This window comes from Crinia signifera, chromosome 6 (assembly GCF_055691185.1).
Source record: "Crinia signifera chromosome 6, ASM5569118v1, whole genome shotgun sequence".
Taxonomy (NCBI): domain Eukaryota; kingdom Metazoa; phylum Chordata; class Amphibia; order Anura; family Myobatrachidae; genus Crinia; species Crinia signifera.
The window spans coordinates 70,959,419-70,972,524 of record NC_139222.1 but is presented as its reverse complement, the minus strand read 5'-3'; the positions used below and the strand labels follow the sequence as shown (position 1 = coordinate 70,972,524).

The 13,106-nt window shown below is 45.4% G+C and overlaps 1 protein-coding gene across 1 annotated transcript in view; it reads right to left on the bottom strand.

The window, feature by feature from the left end:
* Window positions 1-13,106, bottom strand: part of ANXA11 (annexin A11) — a 260,240-nt gene that overhangs the window by 56,082 nt on the left and 191,052 nt on the right. The window lies entirely within an intron of this gene.

Sequence of the window (13,106 nt, the reverse complement as noted above, 5' to 3'; positions counted from 1 at the left end):
TAATACAGTGTGACACAGGTGCAGCAGCTGCGGGGGGAGTGTCATCAATAGGAAATAGACTGGCCGGGCTACGGGCGGGTGCTGCAGATACCAGTCACTGGAGGTGCTGCACTGTGCACCCCCAGCACCCCTGTGTGCACGCCTATGAGTCACATGATTGTCTGTGAGCCGGGTGGGTGCCGGTGCCCGGCGCCCACACAGACCTCGCTGCCGCTCGCTACCCCAAGTGGCAGCCTTACACAATCTACGCCACTGAGTCTGTACATTCAGTATTGTTAATAATGATTGATGATATACAGCCAAACAACCTGCAGGTTTATTGGCTCCTGGTGACTAGTGGCGGATTAGCCACGGGGCGACAGGGGCGGTCACCCCGGGGGCCCCCACACCAGCCACACCACTGCTGCGTGGGGGCTATGCAAGCAAAGTGTTGATCTTGCTGACTCCTCTAACTTGAGATACGGCAATTGCTAATATCATATATACTCTTAAAGCAATACACATGCCGCTTGTGTCTATTCTTTGAAGCAAAAATCATAGCCTGTGCATACTCGGTGTTAGTGGCTCATGAGATAGTGGGCTACACTACTACAGCCATAGTGATGGTACTGTATCTGCATTGAGGGCCAATCTGCGGCCATTACGCAGATCACTACTTCTGTTACCAGCTCCCGCTATCACTTTAAGTAAACTACCGCAACTGTCACTATATATGTATGGCTTAGTAGAGCAATGATACATTGTGGCACTGTTATTTCATGCCAATAAAAATATCTTAGGCTCTAAACCATTAATATATGAGCCTTTCACCCCAGAATGACACAAGAACCCCCCCCCCCCCATGTCACACTCCTTGCAGCATTTCTCACTGACCTATGATAGTAAACTATAACTATTGCAGCATTGTGCCTGATATAAAAACTTTGTGACAAAATAGATTCACAAGTGCAGTTACAAAGAGATAGTTTCATTTGTATCCAGTGGCATAAGTTCGTCCCAGTTGCCCGAATGCAAGATAAATATTGGTGCGCCACCCCCCCACACACACACATCGTTATTCAAAATATATATAGTCTGTTATGAAAAATATATATTATATACAGAACTCAGCCACAGAAGCGATTTTGATGGCTTTCAATTAATGGATTTAAACTGGCAGTGGTGGAGAAGTGCCCCCTTGAGAGCAGGAGCCTGGCGGCAGATGACTCCATTGCCTCCCAGAGTTCTGCCTCTGTTTGTATCCTTCTAGACAAATGGTGAAGTGTATACATATGAGATCTTCATCTCCTACATCAATGTGAATTTCACAAGATCTAGTGACCACATGTGCCCAACAGACCAAATAACTCTCAATAGGGGGATCTTACAAATACTGTAACTACTGGTGAATAATTTTCTACCTCTTACATAAGTGATGATATATTTTTGCTTCTCATTTACTTGACATTTATTTGCAAGACATACCCTCATTAAATTAGCCGATACACAATAAATGACACTGAGATATACGTGAAATTGGGAACCCATAATTTAATATACAGTGTCCTGTGTTAACGACCTGGTTATTAGTTAATATCCATTGTGTAGTGCGTTGTCAGTAAGCCACCGAATTTTTAAACACACCTTTATCCTACCCTGTCTTCACATATTGTTGCATGTGTGTTTGTCATATTTTGCTTGTTTTAATCTAAATTACAACATTAAAAGTTAAATTTTATTTGAAAAATCCTAGGTGCAACACACCGTTGACAAACCTTTCTCTTTCTTGTGTTCCAAAACATGGAAGAGTAGCACAAACCCTATTTGCCATTAGGACTCCCTGTCCCACATCCCATTCAGTTTTCTGTCTGTGTGCCTTGCAGTAGCCCCATTCCCAAAGTACTGAGTGTTGCAAGGCTCCAACAGACAGGAGAGTGAATGTGATTCAGGTGGCTAACACACCCTGTACCCCCCTGTGTTTCAGCTTCTGGCTGTGATTCTGGATTCTGCAGGATGAAGCAGCAGCTGCTGGTGCTTGATACCACCTCGGCTTAGTACCTGATGGAGTAAGTGTGGATGTGTGTGTTTGTGGTTTTACACTTTTGATTTAATTTTTCATGATGCCAACCACAGTTAGTGCAGCGGAGACACCCCTACACCTGTCAAGTCTGCCCCAAGGGACCTTGGATGGATGTGTCTGGCATGCAGAGGGGCTATGGGCCTGCTTAATCCAAAACATAGGTGAGTAGCAAACCTCTGCCCCCCCCCCCCCCCCCCACCTTTTATAGGAAGCAGGTGCCATGTCTGTCACAAATTGAATTCACTTTTCTGTCTGTGGTGCCTTGCAGTAGCCTCAGTTCCCTTTTTTCTGTGTCCCTTAAAGGCCTGAGTCAGGAGAGTGACTGGGATAAATGGGACTCACAAATCATGGTACCCAAACCTTCCCCTTTGCTTTTTCAGCCTATGGCTGTGGGTGCAGATGTTCCAGGAGAAGCAGCAGCTGCCTGTTCTTGTGACCATCCCCATAGAGAACACACAGGTGAGCACATCATCTTGCATGCAAGAGCGCTGACAGGGTCCTGATAACATGAGGTGGCATGTCCAATGGAGGGGCGTAGCCACACCCCTGCCCAAAAAAAAAAAAAAACTTTGGGGGAGGTGGCATCACACACCTGCATGCAGGTAGAGACAGGACAGGCTGCTGCAACTGCCCCTCTCTCCAGCTCAGCACACAGCACTGAGCAGCATATGTCGGGCTGGGGCAGAAGCTGTGCTGTGGCAGCAGCAGCCTGTCCTCCCTATCCCACTGCCCATGACTCTGCAACAGGGGACCAAAGCTTCTGTTAAAGTTGAGAATTCAGTTCATCACCTAAGCAGTAATACATCTAGTCACACCGACAACCTCGCTACTAAGATTTGACTTCATTGTTGCAAATATATATACTTCACATTTGTAACAGCATACCTCCCAACCAGGGCTGAATATAGAGGTCAGGTGTGCCACTCAGCAGCTTGGCTCATCCCCGGCACGCCCATTCTATATACAGCATCCAATAGGGTGTGTGGGTACTTATGTAGTATCTGGTTTTTTTTGATTGTATGCCTTAACCCCTTCCCGACATTTGACGTATATATACGTCATGGCCGGGATGTACTTCCCGACACATGACGTATATATACGTCATGACTTTAAACTGTCCCCGCGTCTATAGACGCGGGGACAGAGGGACGATGTCTGCTGTCCCTGACAGCAGACATGTCCCTGCATGCCCAGGGGGGGCTGCGATGCCGCCCCCCCGTCGGCGATCGCTGTGATTGGCTGTTCAGTGTGAACAGCCATTCACAGCGTTTTCCTGTGTTACCGGCGAATCAAACGCTCGGTAACACAGGTGTCAATCAACGCCGGGCGTCAGGGGGCATGAGGGGGTCATCGGTGACGACGATACCTCACCCCACCTGCCCCCAAGGCTGTGATTGGTCCGTGGGACCCACGGACCAATCACAGCCAAGGCGCGTGATTTAAACGAACGGTGACTGCACTGCAGACGCCATTCCGGTCTGGAATTGCGTGCAGAGCGGTCACCGTGCCAATCTGTCGTGATACATACCTGATCCTTGCCTGAAACTTACCTGATCACCGCTGGTAGCGTGCTGCCAGCAGCTGGATACTTCCTGGATCTTGTGACTTCTGTGTGTGCTGCTGCAGCAGTGTCATAGAGTCACAGATCGTGAGAGATAGGGACAGATAGTGACAGAGAGTGATAGAGAGTGATAGAGAGTGCTATATTTTGTGTCTGCTGCACCCCCTTTTGTGCTGATCACTATATCTGAGGTGATCAGCAACTTTTTGGGGGTGCAGAGGGTTTTTTTTATATATATACCTGTCAGTTGCAGCAAAGGTTGTGCTGCCTGTGCAACTGACTGCTGCCCCCCCCCTGCTGCCCCCCCTTTTGTGCTGATTGTGCTGATTAATTAACTGATCAGCAACTTTTTGGGGGTCCAGGGTTTTTTTTTTTATATATATATATATACCTGTCAGTTGCACCAAAGGTTGTGCTGCGTGTGCAACTGACTGCTGCCCCCCCTGCTGCCCCCCCTTTTGTGCTGGTCAGTTTAAATTAATTAATCAGCAACTTTTTGGGGGTCCAGGGTTTTTTTTTTATATATATATACCCTGTCAGGTTGTGTGTCTGCTGCCCCTCACTGCTAATCAGTGGTGCATCACTGATCTGCAGTTTTTTTTTTTTTGGAGAGTGCTGTGGAAATTTTTTTTAAATTGTTTTTACACCCACGTTGCTTTTGTGGGTGTCCTGTGGCCGCTGATCAGTGACGTACAATCACTGAACAGCATTTTTGGCACAGGTTGATAATCATTTTTTTTCTGCAGTTTTTTTTAAATTGTTTTTTTTTGTTTTTACACCCACGTTGTTTTTGTGGGTGTCCTGTTGCCTTTGAGCGCTGTTCAGTGACGGACGTTACTGACCAACATCTGTGCTCAATTTTTGGCGCAGGACCTTTTTTTTTTTTTTTTTTTTTAACCCCTTCAATTTTTTTTTTTTTTTATTGGGATCAAATTCCTGTATAAAGTATTTTTTTTTTCTGCACTACATACACACTACACACTACATACCCCCCGTGTTTAAATAAAGTTTGTACCCCCCTACACTATACACGTGTTGAAACATTACACTTACAGAAACACAAAAATAAAAATGGCATCCCAAATGTCATCCCAGTCATCCAGAAGAATGTATTCAGCGGAGGAGGCATATGCCATGCTTGCCTCTGACTCTGACTCTGACACAGCCAGTGATGCAAGCGGGGAATTTGAAGGATTCGCCTTAAGCTCCTCTTCCTCCTCTGCTGATGAGGGACCCCCTCAAAGACGCCCCCATAGAGCAGCTGAGACCCCCCCCAAATGATTGATCCCGTATGGACCCCACCACCAGACAATTTTGAGCCCCAGGTTCCTGAGTTTTTGGCCATCCCAGGAATCCAATTTGATTCAGCAGGTCTCAGAGAAATTGACTTTTTCAAATTATTTTTCTCTGATGATTTTATAAATTTAATGGTGGACCAAAGTAATTTATATGCCCAGCAGTTTATTGCTCAAAACCCCACGTCATCATTTGCTAGGTGGACCCCTGTAGATGCAGTAGAGATGATGACGTTTTGGGGTCTGGTGTTACATATGGGCATAGTAAAAAAGCCAGAAATTAGGCAATATTGGAGTACAGATGTTCTGTACAGCACCCCATTTTACCGTATGGCCATGACTCGGGCTCGTTTTGAGATAATCCTTAAATTTTTACATTACACCGATAATACACTGTGCCCACCCAGAGATGATCCCACCTTTGACCGGCTATTCAAAGTCAGGCCGGTCATTGATCATTTCAGTGCCAAATTTGCAGAGGTGTACATCCCTGAAAAATTTATTTGTATCGACGAGTCCCTTATACATTTTAAAGGAAGGGTTAAAATCCGCCAGTACCTTCGCAGTAAGAGGGCAAGGTATGGCATAAAAATGTATAAGCTGTGTTTAAGCACCTCAGGGTACACCCACAGGTTTAGGGTATATGAAGGGAAGGATTCAAGAATTGAACCGCCAGAATGCCCCCCCTCCCTCGTAGGTGTTAGTGGAAAAATTGTCTGGGATTTAGTGCACCCCTTCCTGGATAAAGGTTATCACCTCTATGTGGATAACTTTTACACTAGCATCCCCCTGTTTAAGGCCCTTGGTTCAAGAGGTACAGCAGCTTGCGGTACTGTGCGTAAGAACCAAAGAGGCCTCCCAATAACGCACATTGCCCAAGTAATGAGAAGGGGTGAAAGCAGGGGAATATGCACCGAAAATGTGTTGTTGGTCAAATATAAGGACAAGAGGGATGTCCTTATACTGACAACAATTCATGGAGACAGTACCACCTCCATCCCTGTACGAGGTACCAGTACCCACACCTCAAAACCTAATTGTATCCTAGATTACAATAGGTACATGGGCGGAGTGGATCTTTCAGATCAGGTACTGAAGCCGTACAGTGCCCTGCGGAAAACAAAAATCTGGTACAAGAAGCTGGCCGTGTATATCATCCAGATGGCACTGTATAACGCTTACGTGCTATCCCGTTCTACCAGCCAGAGGGGGACATTTATGCACTTTCAAGAGGAAGTCATAAAGGGCCTAATATTTGGGAACCAGCAGGCAGAGGGCCCCAGTACTTCTAGTACTGGCCCCCGTATTGTACCAGGGCAGCATTTTCCTAACGAAATCCCCTCCACTGCAAGAAAGGGCAGTACACAAAAAAGGTGCAAAGTTTGCTATAAAAAGGGAATAAGAAAGGAAACTATTTTCCACTGTGAAACTTGCCCCGACAAACCCGGCCTATGTATAAAGGAGTGTTTTAAAATATACCACACATCTATGGATTATTAGGTTAATCATTTCACCGTGCTTCGGGGGTCTTGCTAATGCCACATAGCACCCACCATTCATTCCACCAGAATCTGAGCTGCAAAATCCAAAAATCACTCCTTCCCTTCTGAGTCCTGCCATGCACCCAACTGGTATTTTTTGGTCACATATGAGGCATTGCCATACTCGGGAGAAATTGGGGCACAGATTTTGGGGTGCTTTTTCTCCTTCATACCTTCTGAAAATGAAAAATTTTGAGCCAGAACTGCATTTTTGTGTAAAAAAATGTAATTTTTCATTTTCACTGCCCAGTTGTATCAAAATTGGTGAAACCCCTGGGGGTTTGAAATGTACACTATACCCCTAGATGAATTCCCTGAGGGGTGTAGTTTGCAATATGGGGTCACTTGTGGGGGGGTTCCACTGTATTGGTGCTTTGGGGGTCTTGCTAATGCGACATAGCACCCACCAACATTCCACCAGAATCTGTGCTGCAAAATCCAAATATCACTCCTTCCCTTCTGAGTCCTGCCACTTTTTGGTCACACATGAGGCATTGCCGTACTCGGTAGAAATTGGGGCACAGATTTTGGGGTGCTTTTTCTCCTTCATACCTTCTGAAAATGAAAAATTTTGAGCCAGAACTGCATTTTTGTGTAAAAAAATGTAATTTTTCATTTTCACTGCCCAGTTGTATCAAAATTGGTGAAACCCCTGGGGGTTTGAAATGTACACTATACCCCTAGATGAATTCCCTGAGGGGTGTAGTTTGCAAAATGGGGTCACTTGTGGGGGGGTTCCACTGTATTGGTGCTTTGGGGGTCTTGCTAATGCGACATAGCACCCACCAACATTCCACCAGAATCTGTGCTGCAAAATCCAAATATCACTCCTTCCCTTCTGAGTCCTGCCACTTTTTGGTCACACATGAGGCATTGCCGTACTCTGGAGAAATTGGGGCACAGATTTTGGGGTGCTTTTTCTCCTTCATACCTTCTGAAAATGAAAATTTTTGAGCCAGAACTGCATTTTTGTGTAAAAAAATGTAATTTTTCATTTTCACTGCCCAGTTGTATCAAAATTGGTGAAACCCCTGGGGGTTTGAAATGTACACTATACCCCTAGATGAATTCCCTGAGGGGTGTAGTTTGCAAAATGGGGTCACTTGTGGGGGGCTTCCACTGTATTGGTGCTTTGGGGGTCTTGCTAATGCGACATAGCACCCACCAACATTCCACCAGAATCTGTGCTGCAAAATCCAAAAATCACTCCTTCCCTTCTGAGTCCTGCCATGCACCCAAATGGTATTTTTTGGTCACATGTGAGGCATTGCCGTACTCGGGAGAAATTGGGGCACAGATTTTGGGGTGCTTTTTCTCCTTCATACCTTCTGAAAATGAAAAATTGAGCCAGAACTGCATTTTTGTGTAAAAAAAATGTAATTTTTCATTTTCACTGCCCAGTTGTATCAAAATTGGTGAAACCCCTGGGGGTTTGAAATGTACACTATACCCCTAGATGAATTCCCTGAGGGGTGTAGTTTGCAAAATGGGGTCACTTGTGGGGGGGTTCCACTGTATTGGTGCTTGGGGGGTCTTGCTAATGCGACATAGCACCCACCAACATTCCACCAGAATCTGAGCTGCAAAATCCAAAAATCACTCCTTCCCTTCTGAGTCCTGCCATGCACCCAAATGGTATTTTTTGGTCACATGTGAGGCATTGCCGTACTCGGGAGAAATTGGGGCACAGATTTTGGGGTGCTTTTTCTCCTTCATCCCTTCTGAAAATGAAAAATTTTGAGCCAGAACTGCATTTTTGTGTAAAGAAATGTAATTTTTCATTTTCACTGCCCAGTTGTATCAAAATTGGTGAAACCCCTGGGGGTTTGAAATGTACACTATACCCCTAGATGAATTCCCTGAGGGGTGTAGTTTGCAAAATGGGGTCACTTGTGGGGGGGTTCCACTGTATTGGTGCTTAGGGGGTCTTGCTAATGCGACATAGCACCCACCAACATTCCACCAGAATCTGAGCTGCAAAATCCAAAAATCACTCCTTCCCTTCTGAGTCCTGCCATGCACCCAAATGGTATTTTTTGGTCACATGTGAGGCATTGCCGTACTCGGGAGAAATTGGGGCACAGATTTTGGGGTGCTTTTTCCCCTTCATACCTTCTGAAAATGAAAAATTGAGCCAGAACTGCATTTTTGTGTAAAAAAAATGTAATTTTTCATTTTCACTGCCCAGTTGTATCAAAATTGGTGAAACCCCTGGGGGTTTGAAATGTACACTATACCCCTAGATGAATTCCCTGAGGGGTGTAGTTTGCAAAATGGGGTCACTTGTGGGGGGGTTCCACTGTATTGGTGCTTGGGGGGTCTTGCTAATGCGACATAGCACCCACCAACATTCCACCAGAATCTGAGCTGCAAAATCCAAAAATCACTCCTTCCCTTCTGAGTCCTGCCATGCACCCAAATGGTATTTTTTGGTCACATGTGAGGCATTGCCGTACTCGGGAGAAATTGGGGCACAGATTTTGGGGTGCTTTTTCTCCTTCAAACCTTCTGAAAATGAAAAATTTTGAGCCAGAACTGCATTTTTGTGTAAAAAAAAATGTAATTTTTCATTTTCACTGCCCAGTTGTATCAAAATTGGTGAAACCCCTGGGGGTTTGAAATGTACACTATACCCCTAGATGAATTCCCTGAGGGGTGTAGTTTGCAAAATGGGGTCACTTGTGGGGGGGTTCCACTGTATTGGTGCTTAGGGGGTCTTGCTAATGCGACATAGCACCCACCAACATTCCACCAGAATCTGAGCTGCAAAATCCAAAAATCACTCCTTCCCTTCTGAGTCCTGCCATGCACCCAAATGGTATTTTTTGGTCACATGTGAGGCATTGCCGTACTCGGGAGAAATTGGGGCACAGATTTTGGGGTGCTTTTTCTCCTTCATCCCTTCTGAAAATGAAAAATTTTGAGCCAGAACTGCATTTTTGTGTAAAGAAATGTAATTTTTCATTTTCACTGCCCAGTTGTATCAAAATTGGTGAAACCCCTGGGGGTTTGAAATGTACACTATACCCCTAGATGAATTCCCTGAGGGGTGTAGTGTGCAAAATGGGGTCACTTGTGGGGGGTTCCACTGTATTGGTGCTTGGGGGGTCTTGCTAATGCGACATAGCACCCACCAACATTCCACCAGAATCTGAGCTGCAAAATCCAAAAATCACTCCTTCCCTTCTGAGTCCTGCCATGCACCCAAATGGTATTTTTTGGTCACATGTGAGGCATTGCCGTACTCGGGAGAAATTGGGGCACAGATTTTGGGGTGCTTTGTCTCCTTCATTCCTTGTGAAAATGAAAAATTTTGAGCCAGAACTGCATTTTTGTGTAAAGAATTTAATCTTTCATTTTCACTGCCCAGTTGTACCACAAATGGTGAAACCCCTGGGGGTTTGAAATGTACACTATACCCCTAGATGAATTCCCTGAGGGGTGTAGTTTGCAAAATGGGGTCACTTGTGGGGGGTTCCTAAATTTTAGCATCTTATGGTGCCTAGAAACCTACATGGTGCCTAAAAAATAATCTCATAAAAAGGAGGCTCCAAAATCAAGTAGGTGCTCCTTCTATTATGAAGCCTGTGGTTTGGGTCAACGTGCACACTAGGGCCACATATAGGATATTTATGAAAACAAAAGAAATGGGGGAATCAATTTTTAGTCACATTTCTCTATTGCTACGCTCGCCACAGGTTTATATCCGACTCCATGCCCACTTGGATAGTAGGGGTATGAAAAGGACCCCTTTTTCCCATTGAATTCCATGTTAAAATGGACTCAGTCCATTTTAACATTGATTCCTATGGAAAAATCGGGTCATCGCATCTGATGGTCGCATGCGATGCGATGGGATATCGCATCGCATCTGATTGTATGCCTTAACTTAACCCCTTCCTGACACAGCCAGTTTTTGCCTTCCTGACAGAGGACTCAGTCCATTTTAACATTGATTCCTATGGAAAAATCGAGTAATCGCATCGCATCGCATCCGATGGTCGCATGCGATGCGATGCGATGTGCCCGATCCGACTCGATTTCTAAATCGGGCGCCCAGATAGTACATAAGTACCGGTGTGTGTATAGTATATCACAGCTCTCCTTTACTCCAACACTCAGTGACCATCTTCATACTCATCTCCATCATTGGCCTCAAGCCTCTAGTTGTATGTTGATTGGGTCCTCACTACTTACATTTAAGCTGTAATGTGTATTGAACTGTGGTGCGCTTTATTTGTACTGTATTTTTGTTATTTATTCAATGTTATGCCAAGTTTTGTCTCCCTGTATTGTTCCTTTGTACGGCGCTGCGAAACACTTGTGGCGCCTTATAAATAAAATTATAATAATAATAATATCCAAGGGGAGGCAGTGGCTCAGCTCAGCCTGAGCCTGTGAGCCCCCGGCAGTTCCAGATTAAGCCTTCGGGGGGCCCAGGGCACTTTAGTTACTTGCACTTGTCATTACTGGCCGCAAACTGCATGGGGAGAATATTACACTGTCAAGACAAAGAGTAAAGGCAGTATAATCTTGGTCAATGGGTAACTGCAGGGGGGATATATATATATACGGTATATATATATATATATATACATACACACACACACACATACATACCACATAAAAAGCCTGTGTTTGTCCCTCTGCACCTTACTCTGTAGGACTGTAGGAGACCTCACAGTCCCAGTGCTGCCTCTGATTAAAAACCCTCCCATGACTAGGCTGCTGCTGTCCTCCATGGGCCTGAGAAGCATGTAATGAGCTCCACCAATCAGAGCTCAGCACAAACCTCTCAGCCTCTGCCCTCTTGTGCAAAGTGTCATGGGACTTAGTCAACTCCCAGTAATGCTCTGCACACATGTGCAGTCAGTGTACCTTGGCTCCCAAAGCTCAGCACCATTAATCATTGTCACATTGGCAGATAGGTGAAGCTGCAGCACTACCCCCCATGCACAAAACCTTTAGCAAGAAAAAAATATATATATTTTTTTAAAAGGGGGCTCTGGGGTACTGACCCCTTTTGCCCCTGCTTTAATCCGGCCCTGGCCCCCAGGCCTGTTATTTATGTCTGAGGCAGCGCTCATCACTTGCCGCTCGGCCTGCACATAATAAAAGAGTCAGTGACAGATTGACAGCTGTTGCCTGTAATGCCTCACAGGCCTAATGACAAATCCGGCTCTGCTCCCAACATTGAGAACTTGCTGGTTAGTGTGTTGCAGGCCGTGTGACCTATGTTGAAGAGGGCGTAGCCTCACTGGGATGCCACTGCTGCAAGCCACTCCCCCATTTCCATCACTATGGGGACATAACTAGCACTGTGTGAGCTGCTGACCAAGCCCCCAGCCCTGTCTCACTGAATAGATACCGGGCGCATGCGCAAATCATTTATTCCACACTGTTCTGCTCATCAGAGCAGCAGGTGAGAGGGGGGACTCCCAACTGTCACCAACACCGTGGGAAACTCCTGGACCCAGGCTGGATGTGGGACAGTCACCAAAAAATGGGACTGTCCCATGAAAATCAGGACAGTTCTGAGGTATGGCAAGAGTAAAGGAGGTGGGGTGGGCAATGTATATTATTCATTTAATACCAGTTATTTATACACACACATATTCCGCAGCGCTTTACAGAGAATATTTAAACATTCAAATCAGTCCCTGCCCCAGTGGAGCTTACAATCTATATTCCCTACCACATATACACGCACACACACAGACATTCTAAGGTTAATTTGTTGGGAACCAATTGACCTACCAGTATATTTTTGGAATGTCGGAGGAAACCCACGCAAGCGCACAGGGAGAATATACAAACTCCGCACAGTTAGGGCCATGGTGATAATTGAACCCATGACCTCAGCGCTGTGAGGCAGTAATGTTAACCATTACACCACCCATGCTGCCCAATCTTTCAAATAAACAGTTCTACCACAGATCACTTATATTCAGATTATTTTAAGTGCATTCCATAGGATTTACACTCCAACTATATATAGCACACTTGCCTGGCTCCCTCACTTCATCAACTCTGGCAGGGGTTTATTTACTAAGATTGAAAAACTATTGAAGATGCATACCTCCTAACTCTTTTATTGGGCCTGTTGGAGGATCCCAATACAACAAGAAAAAGGACTGGCTGGCTGCTACAGCATCCTAACTCCGCACACACACGCTGCTGTGTGCTGCGCCAGGTAGAGATACAAAAGCAGTCAGTCCTCCGTCCCCTTGTGTGATGTGTGGGAGATTGATCACACCTGTATGCTACCACCGCCGTTCATCCTCTGGTGCTGTAGCCTCATATACATTAACTATATTTAAGCGAGAGCTTCCTAAACCAGAGCGTAGTTAAGAGGATTACACTTTTGTGTTTGCAGTAGAAGTTGATGACTGCTAGTTGTCTCAAGTTTGGTTGCAGTTGTAGTTTTGTCTGGTAGCCTATGAGGGAGAAATGGGGCGTGAGCTTAGGAGAGGGGTATATAGGCAGGATCCTACAGGAGCTACTTCCTCTTTCAGAAGTTTCAGCCCCACCCACCCTCCCTTGCCCTTTAGGCATCCAAATTGATTTTGGTATTAGTAGTAGTAGTAGAAGTAGTAGTACGTTTATTTATAAGGTGCCACAAAGTGTCCACAGCGCCATACATAGCAAAC